The sequence below is a fragment of the Belonocnema kinseyi genome, chromosome 6 (assembly GCF_010883055.1).
Source record: "Belonocnema kinseyi isolate 2016_QV_RU_SX_M_011 chromosome 6, B_treatae_v1, whole genome shotgun sequence".
Lineage (NCBI taxonomy): Eukaryota > Metazoa > Arthropoda > Insecta > Hymenoptera > Cynipidae > Belonocnema > Belonocnema kinseyi.
In genome coordinates, this window is record NC_046662.1 from 49,451,147 (window position 1) to 49,471,224 (window position 20,078).

The 20,078-nt window shown below is 27.3% G+C and overlaps 1 protein-coding gene and 1 pseudogene across 1 annotated transcript in view; both read right to left on the minus strand.

Moving 5' to 3' along the window:
- The window catches only part of LOC117175374 (GTP-binding protein RAD-like), a 256,115-nt gene that overhangs the window by 84,583 nt on the left and 151,454 nt on the right, over positions 1–20,078 (minus strand). The window lies entirely within an intron of this gene.
- On the minus strand, positions 18,119–18,223 carry LOC117175731 (annotated as a pseudogene).

Consider the following 20,078-nt stretch of genomic DNA (forward strand, 5'->3'; position numbering starts at 1 on the left):
TAAGTACTTTTGCTCGAAATCCCTGAATTTTTCCCTAAATATTTCACATCTCTAAATGCATCCCTGAGACGCTTGAAAATCCCTAAATCTAGGGATCAAATCGCCAATCTGGCAACACTGCTAAGGCAGGGGCAGATGTGCGATGAACTGAGTCCAATTAATTTTTTATCTCATATGGAGTTAAACCCTTTAAATGAAAATGTTTGATTACCGCTCTGAACTCGTTTTTTCCATTTTTCTTAAAGAAAAATTTTTTTTTGCAATTGATTATAAAAACACGTAAACTCAGAAGATGTGGACTGTGACTGCACCATATATCTAGTCGGGAGTGGTGCTGACTAAAAACAGATGATTTGGAGTGATTCGCGCCCCATCTGTTGGTCATTCTAAGGACTTATTGAACTACCCTCGTAGATGGAGGGGAAAGGTGTTATAACTATTTTACTGAAAAATAGTCTTTTGACTTAAAGGTTTAAGGATTGGGATACATTTTTTGATTTCCTAACTGACAATTCTTCATTTGTTGAAAATTTGTTTTCCTAGATGAAAAATTAATAGTTTTAGTGGAAAACTCATCTCTTTGGTTAAGAAATGTACTATTTTTTTTTTAATTCTATTTTTTCGCAAATAAATTAATGTTTTGTGCGAAAAAGTAACTTTTCTACTTTTGGTTTAATTTCGAATCTTTTATGGAAAATTAATCTTTATGATTAAAAATTCGTATCCTTACATATTTTTACAATGTATCTTTTGGCAGCATCTGCATTCGTTGAAATATCAAGTGTTATATTTCCTAATTTAAATATTTTTAAATTAGTTGAAAATATTTTTTTTTTAAAGATGTTCACCACTTCGTTTTCATTGGGAATTCTTTTCTTTAATGCAACTCTTTTTTGTCAAAGATTAATCTTTTTTGATTGAAAATTTCGCCATTCAGTTCAAAATTTATATTTTTAGGTTGGAAATTTAAGTATTTCGTCAAAAGTTAAACTTTTCGGTTGTAAATGCAAATCTTTCATCAAAAAGCCAAATTTTTAACAAAAAAGTTAAACTTTTAAATAAGTAGATAAATTTTCAACCAAAAGTTAAAAAATATGATTATTTTAAAACAATAACAGATGAATTTAATCAAAAACTGCATTTCAAGAAAATTTTTAAGTTTTTAACCAGAGATAAATTTTTAACTAAAATAATGAAACTTCAACCAAAAAAATTAATTTTTAAAAAGATTTAAAAAGACGGATTATTTAAAAAATAACAAAAAAGGAGTAAAATAGTCAAAAATTTAATATAATTACATATACGTCACTGAAAAAAATAATTTGTAAACAACTTTTGTATTTCTTTAAAATAAAATAATGTTTTAAGATTACTGCAAGATTAATCAATAGTTCTTAATAAAATTAAACGAAATTTTAATTTAAAAATGAGTCATTTTCATTTTTCATTAGATCAGAAATAAGATTAATCTTTTTTGATTGAAAATTTCGCCATTCAGTTTAAAATTTATATTTTTAGGTTGGAAATTTAAGTATTTCGTTAAAAGTTAAACTTTTCAGTTGTAAATGCAAATCTTTCATCAAAAAGCCAAATTTTTAATAAAAAAGTTAAACTTTTAAATTAGTAGATAAATTTTCAACCAAAAGTTAAAAAATATGATTATTTTAAAACAATAACAGATGAATTGAACCAAAAACTGCATTTCAAGAAAATTTTTAAGTTTTTAACCAGAGATAAATTTCTAACTAAAATAATGAAACTTCAACCAAAAAAATTAATTTTTAAAAAGATTTAAAAAGATGGATTATTTAAAAAATAACAAAAAAGGAGTAAAATAGTCAAAAATTTAATATAATTACATATACGTCACTGAAAAAAATAATTTGTAAACAACTTTTGTATTTCTTTAAAATAAAATAATGTTTTAAGATTACTGCAAGATTAATCAATAGTTCTTAATAAAATTAAACGAAATTTAAATTTAAAAATGAGTCATTTTCATTTTTTATTAGTTCACAAATAAGATTAATCTTTCTTGATTGAAAATTTCGCCATTCAGTTTAAAATTTATATTTTTAGGTTGGAAATTTAAGTATTTTGTTAAAAGTTAAACTTTTTGGTTGTAAATGCAAATCTTTCATCAAAAAGCCAAATTTTTAACAAAAAGGTTAAACTTTTAAATTAGTAGATACATTTTCAACCAAAGGTTAAAAAATATGATTATTTTAAAACAATAACAGATGAATTGAACCAAAAACTGCATTTCAAGAAAAGTTTTAAGTTTTTAACCAGAGATAAATTTTTAACTAAAATAATGAAACTTCAACCAAAAAAATTAATTTTTATAAAGATATAAAAAGACAGATTATTTAAAAAATAACAAAAAAGGAGTAAAATAGTCAAAAATTTAATATAATTGCATATACGTCACTGAAAAAATAATTTGTAAACAACTTTTGTACTTCTTTAAAATAAAATGTTTTAAGATTACTGCAAGATTAATCAATAGTTCTTAATAAAATTAAACGAAATTTAAATTCAAAAATGAGTCATTTTCATTTTTTATTAGTTCACAAATAAGATATTTATAAAAAAATAATGCTTCCAATTGTAAAATTGCGTACCTACAAGATATTGCGTACTTTTCCCATATTCAATAAAACTTACTGATGAGGGCCACCATTTTGTGCCGAAATGTTTGAAACAACTTAATTAGTTCACAAGAACTATTAATTATTTAAACAATTTTAATTAAAATTTAAGTGTTTGCCCTTTTTCGACAAGTCCATTTGTTTACGGAGTCGACTAAGAATTTCGATTCGGTGACTCTTTTCTATATTGCTTTGTAAATTCATAAGAACTATTAATTATTTAAACAATTTTAAATACAAGGAAAGGAATGGGCCGCGCGCGTAGCGCCCGTAAGAGCTTCTAGTTTAAGTTGAAAATTCATATTTTGATATTGACAAGTTAACTGGAATCTTTTTTCGGATGAAACTTCCACAATCTTTTTGGAAATTTCTTATTATAATTATTTTTTTTTAAATAAAAATTCATCTGTTTTGGGAGAAATTAATTTTTTCCTTTATAAACAGGTAACTATTTGGTAGAGAATTGAACAATTTTATTAAAAAGTCATCCGTTTTGGTTAAAAAATCAGTCTTTTTGGGTTGAAAATTTAATTCTTTTCGTAGAAACTTATATCTTGTTCAAAAATTGATATTTCGATCGTGAAAATTAAACTGAAATCCTTCTTAACCGAAAATTGAAGTATTTTTGTTGTTAAAAATTTATCTTTTTGATTTAAAAATTCATCTTCTTTAGTAGAATTTCTTTTTATGAAAATCGCCACTTTTTGGTTAACAATGATTCTTCTTTGCTTGAGTATTTAAATATTTTGTTTAAAAGATTTGGCTTAATAGTTTTTCAAAACATCATGGCATAAGTTAAATTATTTTGTTGAAAATAATTTTTTAATCTTAAATTTAACTACTTGGGTTAAAATTTAAGCTACTAAAGTCATCTGAAAATGTAACTTTTTAAATTTTCCAAAAGATTTATCATTTTTTTAACTTACTTTTTTTTTAGTCAAAATTTATTAGTTTCGTTCAAAATTAATTTTTTTGCTAAAAAGTCATATTTTTTGTTGGAAAATTCAATTTTTGTAGAGAACATTCGTCTTTTGGCTTTAATATTTAACAATTTAGATACATTTTTTTTCTTTTTCCAGTAAAAAACCTTTATTTGTTGACAATTCGTCTTTTTTGGTTTAAGCATTTTCAAGAAAAAGAATTAGTTTCTAACAGAATTGTTGATTTTTTAACGAAATAATTAAACTTTCAAACCAAATAATACAATTTGATAAAATTTGAACAAAAATCTTTAATTAGAATAGATAAATTTTTATTTTACAAAATTAATTCCCACAAGAGAAGAGAATTTTTCAGACAGCTGTTTAATTTTTACTTGAAGAAATCAGTTTTTAAGAAAAAAAGTTCAACTTTCAGCTAGGAAGTTTTATTTTCCACCAGAAAAAAAAAAATTTTCAACAAAATACATGAATGTGTAACCAGATAAAAAAGCAAATAAAATTAGCTTACAACCGCAGATCATTTTTCAATGAAAATAATAAATCTTGAAGAGATGAATGCAACGTCCAACTAAAAAGAATAATTTATAGTCAAGATGAAGAATTTTCTAGGAAAAAGACAAATTTTTAGCAAAATAAATACATTTTAAAACAAATAGTTAAATTTTCAAATAAAAAGATTTCAACTAAATAGTGAAATTTTAAACTAAAGAAGGTAAACTAAAGAAGGAAAATTAATTTTTAACAAAAAAAAACATTATTTTTAAGCTAAAAATCGACTGTTAAGCCAGCAGTTGCATCTTAAACCGAAAAGTGGAATTTTAAATCAAAGATGACAATTTTTCAACCAAATAGTTAAATTTTTAACCAAAGAGGTCAAATTTTCAAAAAAAACTTCTACTTTCAACCAAAGATATTAATTATTCACCAAGAAAAATAAATTTTTACGATAGAAGGCCAATTTGTTTAAAAAAAAAATGAATTTTCAAATAAATTATTAAGTTAAAAACAATTCAAACAACTAATTAAATTTGTAACAAACAGTTTAATCTTTAACAACCAAGAATTAGTTTTGAGCTAAGGTTTAACTTTTAACTCAGTAGTTGTATTTTTTTACGAAATAGTGGAATTTTAAGCCAAAGAATACAAAAATTACAGCCAAATGGTTACATTATCAACGAAAGAGGAGGAATTTTCAATCGGATAGTTAAATTTTAAGTTAGAAAAATTAATTTAAAACGTAAAGATAAAGACGAATTTTTATTAAAATAGTTCAGTTTCAAACCAGAGAAGATAAATTTTGAAACAAATAGTTCAATTTTCAACAAAACAAATTTTGTTTGGAACAAATAGTTTTATTATCAAAAGAAAAAAAGAGGAATTTTCAACAAAATTAGTGAATTTTCAGCTAAAAAGAATGAATTGCTAACAAAATGGTTCAATTTTTAAACTAATAATAAAATTCAAAGCCAAAAAAGGTGAATAATAAATAAATAAAAAAATAATATGAGATTTTTTCACGAAAGCGGAAAGGTTTTGATTAAGATGATGAATTTTTATTTGGAATAGTTAATTTTTAATAAAAAAAATTAATTGCTATTTTCTCAAAATGTGATAAAAGATTTGGATAATTTACCCCAAAACAAATTTATTGTAAAGGCATTTTCAGATATAGAAAATGGGTTTATTTAGCTACATCTTTTATTTTACCCTAAGGAAAAATATAGCCTGGATTTTATTTTGATAGCATTTATATACTATATAGCTCTATATCTTACAACGTCTACCCTTGAGATTAATACTAGGGGAGATAGTGTCAATTTTGAAATCTCATTCTTTTGGCTATTAATATTGCCTTTTCCCCTTTATTTTTTGTAGCGCTTCCCTATCAATCAATGCTGTAGATGATACGACGATTATATCCCCATATCACAAGGGAAAGAATGAGATAATTCTGTTTCCTGAGCAATGCTGATCGAAAATAACAAAAAATAAAGGCCAGTTCTGTTTTTCTTCCAAGCAATTTTTATTAACAATTATTTTCTCTAATTTTTTTTTTGTATTTTGTCTCTAAGTTTATTTCAAAGTTTAATAAAAACTGAATACCTAATAATAAAAAAAGATAATGAATAAGAATAAGAATTCGAAAAAATGCAAATATAAAAAAAAATCAAACGATCAAACGAGCAAAAATTTCAATTCAAAAGCTATTAACTTTATAGAATGATGTGACATTTTCAACCGAATCAATAAATTTTTAACGAAAGAGTTCAATTTTTAACTAAAAATATTTAAATCAAGAAGATTAATTTTCTATCAACAATAAAATAAATTTTGTACAAAAAACCGGAAGAGTTCAATTTTTAACTGAAAAAAATAAGTTTAAAAAAAACGAATTTTCAACCATATTTATGAAAAAATATTATTTTTTTTTAAGAAGTAGTTAAATTTTTAACCAAGTGGTTACATTTTCAAGCAATAAAGATAAATTTTCAACGAATGATGAAAAAATTTATTCAGGCAACAAAATATTTTAATTTAAAATACATAACAGTTGATTTTAAGCAAAAAAAAAGAAATAATTTTCAAAAAAATATTTGCATTTGTAACCAAATAGATACATTTTTAAGCGAAATGATAAAAATACAAATAAAATCATTAATTTTCGACAAAGTAGTTAAACATTTAACCAAGTACTTCAATATTTAAAACGAAAAAGATAAATTTTGAAAAAAAGTTTAAGTTCAACTTTTAACGAAAAGAAATTGATTTTAAATCCAAAAATGTAATAGTTGATATTTAATAAAAAGTTAGTTTTAAATAAAATGCAGCTGAACTCTAGGAAAAAAGATAAATTTTCAATCATATAGTTCAATCCTCAACCAAAACTGGTGAATTTTCAAGCAGCCAGTAGCATTTTCAATCAATAGTTCAATTTTTATTCCCAAAATAATTTCTTACAAAATAGTTTAAGTTTATATCAAAATTAAATTTAACAGTGTTATTAGAGAATTATAATTTCGTATGGAAGTTTCTACCCAAAGAGATAAACTTTCAACCAAAAGAGAATTGTCAAGAAAAGAGTTGAATTTTCAAGAAGACAGTGGAATTTTTACCAAAAAATAATAGATTTTCAATTAAAAAGTTAAACTTCAATGAAGAAAAAATAAATTTGTCAATCAAGCAGTTGAATTTTTAAGCAAACAAGATCAAACTTCTACCCAAAGAGATGAATATTCAACCAAAGAGAGAATTTTTAACAAAAGAGTTGAATTTAAAAAAAAAGAGTTTAATTTCCTAAAAAAAACATTTAAATTGTCAATAAAAATGACTAAGCTTTAATAAAACGGTTTAGTTTTTATTAAAATATTTTAATCTTAGACTTTTCAACAATGAGAAAATTTGCAAGAGAAAATTAAAATTTTTAACAAAAATTGATGATTTTTAATAAAATCTTAAAATTTTAATCAAAATTATTAAATTTCTAACCAAACGGTTGCATTTTCAACAAAAAAAGTTTCAATTTCTTCCTAAATATATGAGCTTTCAACAAAAGGGATGAATGTTTAATCGGAACAGGATTTTTTAACAAAACAGTTGAATTTTCAAAACATAATGACAACTCTTTAAGGACACAGTTAAACTTAAGTAAAAATAAATTAATCTGCTACAAAAACTTGCATTTTTAACCAAAAAAGAGAAAATTTCTACCAGAGAAAATGAATTTTCAACCAAAAGAGAATTTTCTTCAAAAGAGTTCGATTGAAATAAAAACAAATAAATCTCCAATCAAGGAGCTGAATTTTGAACCAAACAAGATCAAATTTCTACCCAAAGAGATGAATTCTAAACCAAGAGAGAATTTTCAAGAAAACGGTTAAGGTACATACAAAACAGTTGAATTTTCAGCAAAGAATGATTAAATTTTAATAAAACTGATCAATTTTTATTGAAATAATTTAATTTTTAACCAAGAAGTTGGATTTTTTTACGAAAAAATATCAAATATCTACTCAAATAGACGAATTATTAACAAAAGAGTAGACTAGCATTTTTTACCAAGAAACATTTTTAGTCCATAAAGAAAAAAAACTATCAACCATGTTGTTGAAACTTCAGCAAAGAAGCTAATTTTCAACCATATAGTTTAATTTTCAACCAAATAGTTATATATAGTTATATATAAAAAGATCAAATTTCGACCCAAATAGATGAATATTTAACAAAAGATAGAATTTCAAACAAAAAAAATGAAATTTTTAACAAAAAATTATCGTTTCTAATAAAATTGTTAAATTTTCATCAAAATTATTAAATTTTTAACCTAATGGTTGCATTTTTAACAAAAAGGATTAAAACTCTCCCTAAAGAAATGCATTTTCAACGAAGGAGTTCAATTTTAAACCAAGAAAAACCAAATATTGACTGCAAGACTTGAGTTTTTATATTTTATATTATATATTATATATATTATGTTTTATATTTATAATGATTTATAAAATTGAGAAAATAAGATCTATTATTAATTTCGATAAATCTTGATGAAGGTTTCTAAGTACACTTCAGAAAAAATAATTTAGGTTAAAATTGTTTATTTAACAGTAGTTATTTCAAGGTTTAGTTTTTCCTTTCTATTTAGGGAAAAGTTATCATTTTTATTTAATCCTAATGATCAAGGCCTCATTTTATTCGTCGAAGGATTCTCTAAATTTATATTTGGGTTGATTCTATTTTAAAAATTTAATTCAGAAATAATACAGTTATTATTGTTATAAACAATCAGAGTTTAAATTTTAATTAACACCACCCAAACAGAATTGTAGAGAATCCTTCAAATAATAAAATGTGGCCTTGATCATAAGGATAAAAATTTTAACTTTTCCCTAAATAGAAAGGGAAAACTAAACACCGAAATAACTACTGTTAAATAAACAATTTTAACCTGATATATTTTTGTCGAAGTGTGCGTAGAAGCTTCCATCAATATTTACAGAATTTAATAGCAGATCTCTTTTGTCAATTTTATAAATCATTATAAATACAGTAGAACCTCGATTATTCGGCCTTCGATTATCCGAGGCTCCGCGTTATCCGAGGCAACGGGACTCATCCAAGCACTCCGCATTAACCGAGGTGTATGCTCGGATAATACGGAGAATCATTAATAACACAGATGAAGCTTCTACGCCTAATTCTGAATGCACGCAGAAGTTTGCAATTATTAATAAATAATTAAAGATAAATCCATATTCGTAAGTTATTGAATTTTATTTGCTAAATGTTTGTATTTATTTTTCTATTTAGATTATATAAAAAATAGATAACTCTATCGAATTTTATACTTCTTCCGTAGATTGATTGTACGTAGTTTACATCCTTAAATCCTCAACCAAATAGTTGAATCTTCAAACAAACAAAATTAATTTTTATGCAAATAGTTGCATTAAAAAAAATAATTTTTAATAAATTATTTAATTTTCTACAGAAAAAAATTGGAAAGTTGGACTTTTTGCTTGTTATTATATTTTCCAACAGTAGATAATCAACCAAGTTGCTCTGCGACTATCGGGCAGTAGTTTCAACTTAAATGTTGATTTTGTTCAGGTTAGTTCTTTAAGTTTCTGAATAATAATTCTTTTTTTAAATAATAAACAAAAAAATTGGATCATTCATAATGGAAATATGGTCATAAGTAAATAGTAAATCCAATCGTACTCAAGGGGTCAGTTTGATTATGAATTAGAGAGCAAGTCAGCATGTTAGGTATAATAGATTTGTATCTTTTAGATTGTTGTGGGATTGAATGAAAGTAGGAATCGGGAGATTATTTATCATAGCGAGCTACGCCACTGTTGGTGGTGAAATCAGTGAAGTCAAAGATGCCTTCTGGGACACTCCTAGTGATACTATAGGTACTTAAGATCAAGGTAAAGGAATCATTCTATTGGGGGTTATGAATTTATAGGTTGTTGTTCAGCGTCAGGTTACAGAAAGAGTGCTGGTTAATTTTGCGGATCGAAAAAGAAATGGTAACTGAGAAAGAGTGGTTAGCTCTTGCTTAGAAAAGGGATTGCTTATTGCAAATACTTGTTGTAGGCATGAAAGGATCCTCATGTGCATATTGGGTAGAGGTGATAGTCACCGCAGAATTGATTTCGTTGTTGTCAATAAAAGACTAAGAGAGCTAGTGAAAGATACAAGGGTCATGAGGGGTTCTAAATGAAATCCCGATACCTTCTATTATTAATCGTATCAAGTATCAATAACTTCTAGTCTCCAAATAAACTAAGGTCAGAGATGGAGAAGAAACAGGATCAAAAACACGAAACAAATGCAAATGAGAATTAAAAATCTTCAAAAACCGGAAGTGTGATTAGATTTAAAGAATAAGATATACGAATGCATATATAAGGCAACGTAGAATGGGCTAATAACGATAATTTTATAGAGAATATAGAGGGCGCATCGACTATGATCTAGGTTATCATTTTTGAGAGGGCGACTGAAGTGTGTGGTACTGCAGTTGTAGAAAGAATGTTTGGTGATGAGTGGTGAAATGATTAAAGGTTCGTACCTGTGCACAAAAAGAAGCAAGCATATCACAGAAAGTTAAACAACACAGGCTTTAGCGATAAAAAGAAGGCAGGATTTAAAAATGATCACAGACAGAAAAAGAGGCAAGTAATGATAAAATAAAACAAATAAAAAACCACAAGAGAAGAAAATGGAAAACGATTTGGAAGAAAGAAAAAAACTGTTTTATAAATTAGAGTTAATCAATCATGAGGGAGGTAAAAGTATAAAGTTAGCCTGCATGAGAAATAGCAAAGATTAAATGCTATAGTAGGGACCGTACTAAAATAACAAAACGGATTATAGGCCCTCCCTAAGACCCCCCTCACGCCTGTTACAAACCATAATAAAATATTTCGACCCCGCACCCCTCTTACTGTACTTAATTTTCAGTTGCCAGAATTTTGTTCTTACTTATTGCTTAAGGCATAAGCCTTCAAAATAAAAAATAAATGTTCAATAATGTAGTTTAACTTTTATCCCAGTAATTTAATGTTGAATTAAAAAAGGTGAATAAGTTTTCATACAAAAAAGATTTCAGTTGACTTTTCAACATGAAAATATGATTTCTTTAGCCAAAAATAAGCTACTATGAAAAAAAAACGTATTTTTTAATTCAAAAAGACGAATTTTTTGGACCTAAACGGATGAATTTTTAAAAATATAGTTGAATTTTCAATCAAACAGTTCAATTTTCATCCGAAAAAGATTCCAGTGGACTTTTCAAGATCAAAATATTTTCAAGCCAAGAGGATTAATTTTTAACAAAATTGTTGACTTCTCTATCAAATAGTTGCATTTTAATCCAAAATAGATGAAATTTCTACTAAAGCAGAGAATCTTTTAAGAAAAAACGACACATTTAAAAAATAAGTTAAACTTTTATCAAGCAGAGATTTAATTTTAATTTTCAACACCAAAATGATATTTTTAAACATAAAGTACATTTTATACTAAATAGTTCAATTTTCAACAAAGCCGTAGAATTTTAATAAAAAGGGATGATTTTTTAACAAAATAGTTTAATTTTAAACCAAACAATTGCATTTTAATTGAAAAAGATGAAATCTCTTGCAAAATAGATAAATTTTCATTAAAAAGTTTTTTTATTAAATAGTTGAATTTTCATTTAGAAAAGATTTTAGTTCTCTATTCAAAACAAAAATATAAAATTTGAAAAATTAAATCTTCTATAAAATAGTTAAATTTTCAATAAAACAATAAAAATGTTAACAAAGGAGTAAAACTCTCATCAAAATGGATGACTTGGTAATAAAATAGTTTAATTTTCAACCGAAAAGTTGCATTTTTATTCTAGAAAGATAAAATCTCTATTAAAATGGATGAATTTTAAAGTAAAAAATTTAAAAAATAGTTAAATTTCCAACTAGAAAAGATTTTCGTTCTCTCTTTTTAACTTCCAAATATTAAACTTAAACAAAAGGTGAATTGGTTGTGAAATAGATCAATTTAAAAAAACAGCACTACTTTCAAATAAAAAGTAGGACTTTTCAATAAAATTTTTGATTTTTTCACCAAACAGGTTCATTTTTATCCACGAAAGATGTAATTTCTGCTACAGGAGGTGAATTTAAAAATAAAAAAAAATCAATAAAAATTTAAAAAAGACTTGTATTTTCAACCAAATAGTTGCATTTTTGTCTTTCATCTAAAAAGATTTCAATTAACTTTTTAATACAAAAATACAAATTTTAAACAAGAAGTAAATTTTCTAGGAAATATTTGAATTTCGAACAAAACAGTTGGATTTTAATCCCAGGAAGATGAAATATTTTTTTGTAAAAAAGGTGAACTCTTAAATGAAAAAGACAAGTTTTCAGAAAAAAACAGTATTGTTCCAAGAGAGATTTCAGTTGATTTATCAGCAACAAACTATGAATTTTAAACAAAAGGTTAATGTTCTACGAAAGAAGTCCTTTAAAAAGTAAAATATTTTATTGTAAATTAATTTAATTTGTTAAAACTTTGTCTATTTTGGTCTTAGTTAACCAAATTATACTATTTCGTTGAAAATTAACTTTGATTTCATTGAAAATTAATTTTTTTCCTGAAAAATTAATTTCTGTTATTAAAAATGTAACTACTTTGGTAAAAATTCGTTTTCTTTTTGGTTGAGAATTTATTTAACTAATTGAAAATTTAAGTACTTTATTTTTGGTAGAAAATTTATCTTTTTAGTTGAAAATTCATTTTAACTATTCCAATTTAGTGGAAATTTTACCTTTTTCGCTAGAAATGTAATCTTTTTCTTTATAAAATTTTCTGTTTTGTAGAAAATTAAAAAATTATATATTTTTTTAAGAATTAGTTTCTTTTATAGGAAAAAAAATATTTATTTTAATATTCGTTTATTTTTTAAATAAAGAATGCATCTTTTGTGTTGAAAATTCGACTATTTTGTACAAAATTCATCACTGTAATAAAAAATTAATTTTTTTACCTAATTTTTTTCTTTAAACCTCTGAACATGAAAAAAAAGATTTTCTGGAAACCCCCACCTTTTTATTCTTCCAAATATTTTTGAAAAGTATCTGCTAATAGAAGCAAGTGTTTTATCATATTCATGATTTCTACCCTACTGTTGAGGCCAAAAGAATTCTTTTCCCTAAAAATGCAATTTTTTAATTTTTCTTATAAATGATTAAAGATATCGCAAAAGAACAAAATATATTTTTGTTAGAACTTTCTTAGACTTGACAACTCTTATCTCAACATTTTTTCATATCTGTCATTGTTGCCGAGAAAAAGTAGAAAATTCGATTATAAGGAAAAAAATCTCCCGGTCACAAAAGTTATTTAGCCAGCATCAAACTTATAAGATATCTTCTTTGACAAAGTAAAAATTAAAAAAATTAAAATTTACAAAAAATATGAGTGTGGGTTTTTTCAGAAAATTGGCTCCAAATTTTTTCATAAAAACCACCTTCATTTTGTTAATGTTGAACTTTTTCAAGAATTTTTGGCTGATTACGAAGCAAGGCAATAAATTCTATTCAAATTAAGAAGAACATTCTTTATATCTTAAGTATATCAAAAGTTATAGAGTTGAAGGAAAAAGCGACCTTTTTTTTTTAAACAAAGCACACAATTTAAATCAAAATAATTTCCATTAAAAAACAACATGTTATGTCCCCTAGAGTTATGTTAATTTTGCAAATGAATATTTTATTGGTAGCTTGTATATTATTTTTATGAAAATTATTTATACAAAAAATTTGATTTTAATCTAGTTTTTCAATTTTTTTAAATAAATAAATATGACGATTTGACGTTCCCGGTGATCGTCAATAATAGTACAATTATTTTTAATCGCCAGCGTTTTATAGATTCACATTATATAAAAATATTGCATCATGATACAATAAATAGAAAAATTTGTTATAAACAACTTATTTGTTGAAAATGTGTTTTGTAAAATTTTCAATAATTTAACTTTTTTAAAGTTACATTGCAAGAAATTTTAATGGAAACAATATTTTAGTGAAAAAAAATTCTCATAGACTATTCTTGGTAATATTATAAACAAATGCATTATTCAGGCATTTATCGTCAGGAAAATTAGTTGTTTTCTATGTTATTTTTTAAAAATTAGGAATCTCACAATAATTTCAAAAAATTCATAATTTGTTGATAAATTAAAATATTTTATCAAACAATTTTAATAAAAAATGCATTATTCGAGCACTTATTGACGGAAAAATTAGTTTTTTAAATGCCAGTCCTTTTAATTGGGAACTTCATGACAACTTTTGCAACATCCATCACTATTTGATAAATTTTTTTTTTAATATAATAAACAAATGCATAGTTTGGGCATCTGTTGAGGAAAATTCTTTTTTTTTTCGATGTCAGTACTTTTAATTGAGAACTTCAATCATTCCTTGTATTCAAACCCTCTTGTGTTTGCCAACTGTAATTACTGAATAAAAGAAAAGCTTCTTCCTGAAATTAAAAGGAGTGGCTGAAAAAACGAGTTTTTAAGTATGCAAATTCACGAATAATGCATTTTTAAATTAAATTTGTGGAAAAAACTTAAAATTAATCAACTAATTATGAATGTTACTGAAATTATCGTAAAGTTCCCAATTAAAAGGACTGACATTAAAAAAACGAGTTTTTCTGTCGACAAATGCCCAAATAATGCATTAATTTATTAAATTTGTTTTAAAAAATCATGAAATTTATCAACGAATTATGAATTTTTTTTTTAATTCTCATGAGGTTACTAATTTAAAAAAATTGGTCTCGAAAAAAACGAATTTTTCTGATGATAAATTCCGGAATAATGTATTTTTTAACTAAATTTGTTTATAATGTTAACAAGAATAGTCTTAAGAGACAGTTTTTAAATTTAAATATTGTTTCTATTCAAATTTCTTGCAATATAACTTAAAAACGACATAGGATGTCGTAAAGTTGTCGTAAAGATGTCGTAACGATGTCGCAAAGGCGTCGCGAAATTTTGTGCCCACTGGGAAGCATAGTCAAAGATTAAGTTTCTAATAAGGTTTTGTTAAATCTGTTTTCATCGTAACTTTTGTCATTTTTCGACAAATTTTTGTAATTTCTTTTTAAATTATTTTTAATGTTATTTTTCACGAATAAAAGAAAAAGTACGCGTCCAATAAAGAAGTGATTCTTAACGAAACTGTAGATCTTTTTTGGAATAACAATTTTTGTGAATTCGCCTTTTTTCACATGCTACTTAGTTTGATCGTAAAATTGAATTTTTTTTTGTGCCATCCAAATTTGAATTTTCTATTTTCCAAGAAAATTCAAAAATTTATTATGACAGTCTTGTAGGGCTTTTAAAAACCAATGGTCTTCTTTTTTTGACTTTTTTTCATTTCGTGCGTTGTTTGGCTAAAAATTTTCAATTTCGGCTGATTTAAAAAGTTTTGAAAATGCTATAAATCTAAGAAAATTTCTTTTTATCGGAAAAAGTCATTAGGATAAATTGTTTTTATTTGAATACTATAAATATCCGTGCACAGAATTTTTAAATTTAGAAAAAAGTGGTATTAAAAATTTTCAAAATGCATTAACTTTTTGAATTTTTATCAAAAAGGGCTGGTTAACGAACTCGGTGTTTCTTTTAGAACCACACAATTTGGCGACGTCTTTGCGACATCGTTACGACATCTTTACGACCACTTTACGACATCCTATGTCCATGTCGTTTCGGTGTCTTTGCGATATCGTAAAGACATCGTCAAATCATACAACTTATTTACGATATCGTAAAGACACCTTAACGACATAGACATAGGATGTCGTAAAGTTGTTGTAACGATATCGTAACGATGTCCGAAAGACGTCGCCAAATTTCGTGCCCACTGGGATCCGTTGAAGAACTGTGGGATCAAATTTCGAACAATTCTAATACTTTCTCAATCATAAATGATGAGAATGTAAAAAAAAACATCCAAATCGGTCCACAGGTTCAGCCAGAATCGTATTTTGAACAAAAAAAAGTACTTTTTCCTTAACTTAATGGAAAGGTCGTTAGCAGGGTATACAATCGAGAAAGAAATCGAGCGATAGTTGCTACAATCTAATTCTAGACACTGGGGATAGATACCTACAGAGTCTACAATCTACACGTTCAATATGCTCGACTCGTGGTTCTGTTTACAGAAACTTTTCATGGGAAACTTGCTGTTCTTCCCCCAGGGTAAGATTAGCAGAAACCTCTAAGGAGTTGAAAACGTGATCTTAAGAGAAAAAGACTACCGGTTTTGTGAAGTAACTTTTGTTTGAGAGAGAAAAAAATAAATGAAACGCAATAATTATCCACGCCAATATTGGCACCCTGTACTACTGCGCTTGCGTTAGGGCAGCGCGCTGTTTGGCCGCACTTGGCATGCGATTCAAAATTACTTTAAAAAATAATTCTTGTAATTTAAGTGAATAATTATTAAAATATGCACAAGAATATATACAAATTGAGCAACTTATAATTTCAGACAAAAAAAAATATAACACATATATAATACTGCATTGTAGTTATATTCTTTTTTTTTTACTTTAAAAGTCGTATTGCTACGTCTCAATAGAAAAGAACAATGTTCTGAGCTGGAATTTTTAAAAGAATAATTCAAATCTTATTATTATATTCTGCCATTAATTTCTATACATTAAGATGCTCAAATATTATACGGTATTTCAAAAATGTATCTATTAAAAAATTTGTTGTGAAATATAAGTCAGCCTTTGAAATTCAATAAAAATAAACTGTTATTTATAAAATATATGTGTTATCAATTTTTTCCTTGTCAGACATCAACAGCTAAACAATTTGTATACATTCTTGTGCATATTTGAATAATTATTGATTAAATTAGAAGAATTATTTTTTAATGTGATTTTGAATCGCGCGCCAAGTGTCGCCAACCAGCGCGCAGCCCGAACGCAAGCGCAGTAGCACAGTGTGCCAACATTGGCACCATTGGATATTTAGAGGAGACTAGTACATACGGAATAACAGTACATGACTAAATGATACGAATTTCATTAGAATAGGAATTATTTTAATGCATTCTTCTCATCAAACTAGTAGATTACTGACTACAAGAATAAAAGAACATCATGATAATTTTAGACAGAATACTAATAACCATAAAGTCACAGATAAACGCACTAGATCGAAACTGGACACTTCCCAGTGGGCAAAAAATTTGGCGACATCTTTACGACATCTTTACGACAACTTCACGACATCCTATGTTCATGTCGTTACAGTGTCTTTACGATATCGTAAAGACATTGTCAGATCATACGAGATATTTGCGATATCATAAAGACGACTTAAAGACATGGGCATAGGATGTCGTAAAGTTGTCGTAAGGATGTCGTAACGATGTCGTTAAGACGTAGCCAAACTTTGTGTCCAGTGGGTTAATTGTTTGGGAAAATTTCAAAGTGTTAAACCATAAACCTAAATATTCATTCCTAAAAATTGGAAAGTAGTAATTTATCATTGAAACTTTCTATCTCATAGTTGTTAATTGTTAATAGCGAAGCATATAACAAAATTAAATTATTGTAAATAATTTCTAATTCATTTAACTTAATTTTCATTTTTTAATTTTTTAATTTTTCAATTTTATAATCAGTATTAATGATACGATACTGCCATTTGTGTCTTTTTCAATTGTACCTCTTTCTTCTTTTCTCGTTAGAAAAATGGAGCAAAACCAAAGATTATCTGTGGAAAAACCTAGTTTTGGTACAATTTGTAAAAATGTCTTATTTAATATGATTACTTTTTATAAAATGTTTACATAAGTTCCAAAGGAACTTTGACTAAGAAAATGGCTTTGAAAATTTAATTTAAATTTACAATGAAGATAATTCTAATGGCAAATATAAATCTAATTTCAATTCTTAACCTTACTTTCTTAATTTTTCCGTAGCATCTTAACGCTTCCCAGAAAGCATGGTTACAGAACAGATCTGTAACTGTTCTAGAACACAAAAGCACGTGTTATAGAATAGGTTAGTAACAGGTTACGAACATGCGAGCAACTAGGTCATCCCCCATACGCTAGAACAATTCTCTAACAGTTCTAGAACGCTGTGAAAACCGATCTGTAACATTTCTAGAACAATTCTAGAACTCAATTACAAATATTGTATAACAAATCTTTATCAGATCTAGAACGCTGAGACAACCGATCTGTAACAATTCTAGAACTTTGGTACGCTGCATTATAAAAAATCTAGTACAATTCTATAAAAGTTCTATAAACATTCTATAACAGTTCTAGAACTGTTATCTATCAAATATGGAACAGTGTTATGTATCCCTCACAGCAATAGGATATCCCGGAATATTCGATTTGACCCCATTTATGTTTCGGGTTATTCCAGGGATAACCCGTCGGAATATCCTGCGGGAGGGAAATTTTGATATCGCCATGGATATATTTTGATCCGGGATAGCGCGTGCGCAGTCCCGACTACCAAAAATTATACGTCCGAGAAATCCACATTTGGGACATTCGCCAGGTCAGCTCGATCATCGTGTTAGAGAAGTAATCTTTGTTCCTAATTTGTTCTAGAACACACTTGTAACACGGTTCTAGAACTTTGATATAACACTGTTACGGCACAGTTCTAAAATAAACTTGAAACAAATATTATAGGGCGTCTGTGATCCGTTTGTTCTAGAACAATTCCATAGCAACTGTTACAGAACAGCGTTGTCACATAGTTCGAGAACAGATCTGTCACAATTTTGTCACGGTGTTCTAGAACATTGTTACCTTTTTGTTCTAGAACATTTCGGTCAAACTTTTGTCACAGTGTTCTAGAACGCTGTTACCTTTTTGTTCTAGAATAGTTCTGTCAACATCTTGTAACAACTGAAATAGAACACAGTTCCTTTTTTGATCTGGAACAGTAACAGAACGTGTTTGCTGGGTTGTAACAGAATTTATATTTTTTTAAAATATTTGTATTTTGATCTAGAGTATAATCAATTTTTGACCACTCCCCTCCCTCTTCCTCCCCCTCCGATGACGAACGCAATTATGTATTAAGCCCCCCCATAAAATAACACAGCTGAAAATTTTCTCAATACAGGGAAAATATTGTATGTTAAATAAAGCAGTTAAATTTGCAACAAAAATATTTTCTACAAAAAGAGATGAATTAAAAAAAAATGAATTAAAAAAAAATTAGATCAATTTTTAACCAAAAACAGTTCAATTAACAACATAATAGTTAAAATTCAAAAAATTTCGCCCCTTCAGCATATACGATATTTTTTATATAAAATAGATGATTTCACACATTTTTCGAAATACTGTCATGATACTGCCTATATTATAAAAAGCATTTCTGTGGCGAAATGTTGTCACAGGCTTATACTGCCCAATATGTCGAAGGCATTTTTGGTTAGAATTGGATTTTTATTTGATCATTTTGCACGGGGCTCTCCCGGTATATCTCATCAGTCACGGACGCATTTTTATAATGCAATCAAGTGATCTGATGAGAGCAGTCTGTCCAGACATATTGGACAAAGCCTGGTTTTTACCCCATCATTGACGGACTGGGTTGCAGTCAAGTACACGATGGGGGGACCTACAGCTTAAGGTGGTTTCCGAACCACCAGAACCTCGGTAAAGGTATATTGAAAAATTTCCAGAGGTACCGGCTCAGGGATCGAACCCCGGACCTCTGAGGTGAAGTCCAAGTGTCTAACCAACTGAGCCACCGAGGCTCTGATGCCTATATTGGACAAAGCCTGGTTTTACCCCATCATTGACGGACTGAGTAGCAGTCAAGTACACGATGGGGGGACCTATAGCTTAAAGTGGGTTCCGAACCACCAGGACCTCGGTAAAGGTACATTGAAAAATTTCTAGAGGTACCGGCTCAGGGATCGAACCCCGGAACTCTGAGGTGAAGTCCGAGTGTTTAACCAACTGAGCCACCGAGGCTTTTTTAAATTTTTAAATATAAAAAACATTTCAGTGTTGAAATGTTGTCACAGGCTTATACTGCCCAACATGTCGAACGCATTTTTTAGTTAGAGATGGATTTTTATTTGATCATTTTTGCACGGGGCTGTCCCGGTATATATCATCAGTCATGGACGCATTTCTATAATGCAATCAAGTGATCTGATGAAAGCAGTTTGCCCAGACATATTGGAAAAGCATGGTTTTACCCCATCATTGACGGACTGGGTTGCAGTCAAGTACACGATGGGGGGACCTACAGCTGAAGGTGGGTTGCGAACCACCAGAACCTCGGTAAAGGTACATTGAAAAATTTCTAGAGTATTATTATTATTATTATTATTATTACACCATTGAGCCATTTCCCTTTCGGGGTAGGCGTGACTCACTCGGCAGGGGAAAGGAGTAGTGTGTGGATGGGATAG